The sequence below is a fragment of the Olea europaea genome, chromosome 7 (assembly GCF_002742605.1).
Source record: "Olea europaea var. sylvestris chromosome 7, O_europaea_v1, whole genome shotgun sequence".
In the NCBI taxonomy this organism is placed as follows: Eukaryota; Viridiplantae; Streptophyta; class Magnoliopsida; order Lamiales; family Oleaceae; genus Olea; species Olea europaea.
The window spans coordinates 16,780,114-16,781,599 of NC_036243.1; positions in this window are offsets into that span (position 1 = coordinate 16,780,114).

A 1,486-nucleotide genomic window follows, 5' to 3' on the forward strand; every position below is an offset into this window, starting at 1 on the left:
TTGAACAGCTCTGGCTGTCAGTGAAGCGCAGATTGTTTGCAACTGATGCCAATCGTGCCTTTCATTCAGTGGACTAGCCAAGCATTTCTTCCCATCCTCCTGTTTTAGTACCCCTTTGTTCATCCGGAGTCCTTCTCTTCCTCGTCATGCTAAACAGTCTGCTCGTCTATCTTCTTCTCTCCCTGCCAAGCCTACTGCAGCCAAAAGTGCCCTGAGCCGCAAACGGCCAGCCTCAGCATCTCCCATTCTGGAGGATGATGTTGATGATGATGATGATACCCCTCTTATCATCAGGAGAAAGGTAATTAAATTGGTTTACTCACAAGCATACGTTTTCATACTTGAAACTTTTCTGTGTGCTGATAGTTTATTTGGACTTCTCAGAAAAGTTCAGCCTCTCCTTTGAAGGCCTTAGTGTCGGCAGCTCCTGCTCCATCATCCTTCGCTGAGGCTGCTTCATCCAAACCAATTGATGAAGGGACTACGCTTAAAGAGACATCTTCAGTCCCAGAATCCTCATCACAACCAGTGGATGAGCCACCTTCTTCCTAGGGCGTTGACCCCCCCAACATCGAAAAAGAAGGTAATTCAGTTTTTTGATACTTTACCTTTGCTTGTGCTATTGGTTTCTGATTTGTTGCTTTTGAGTTCTGCAAATGCTCCTATGAGTCTGCCCGTTGTGGCAACATCTTCTCGCTCAAACAAGGGGAAGTCCTCACGAATGGTGGAACCACAGGTGGCAGACTTGGCTGGGGATATGCCATCTTCCAAGATTATTGATGAAGTAATCTTTGCTTCACTTTTATTTCCATCTTGTTCGTTGTAGTGAGAATCTTCAATATTGACAATTTTCTTTGCAGGATGCTGATAAGATTGTGCGTTCCATCCAAAACTTGTTCGCTTCCTGGGGGCAAGTCAAGACATCTCGCCCTGCTCCATCTGGTCGTCCTGCTACTTCTTCAGAGGAAGATATGAAGTTCCTCAAGCAGTCGATATTTGAGTACGTGTCCTTCATGGATATGGACATTGGTAAGGCTAGTGCTGCCAGACATAAGGATAAGTTTGAGCATTTGGATGCGAAGTTGGAGTAAGCACTGACACTTCAGTCGCTCAATCTTTCTGCTGATTTTAAAGCGACGTTTAAAGTTATCCATTCCGAGGTCCTCTCCTTGCTTGCCAAGAATGTTGAACTGAAGGCCAAAAGTACTCAATATCTTCGCGCCGTATCTGAAAAAGAGTCTTTGCTTCAGGAGATCAACAAAGCTGAGGACGAGTTGAAAGAAATCTCTTCCGAAGTTATGATTGAAGACTCTTTGATGGCTAGTTTGGCTGCTCAGATGAAGGAACTTCAAGCCAAAATGGACGATTGCAAGGCGAGAATGGCTACTAAAAAGCGTAACGCCTCCCAAGAAATTGAGCGAACTAAGTCTTTGGTCGAGTAGTACAAGAAGTTGGAAGTTGATGATGATGTTGTGGCCGAATTGAA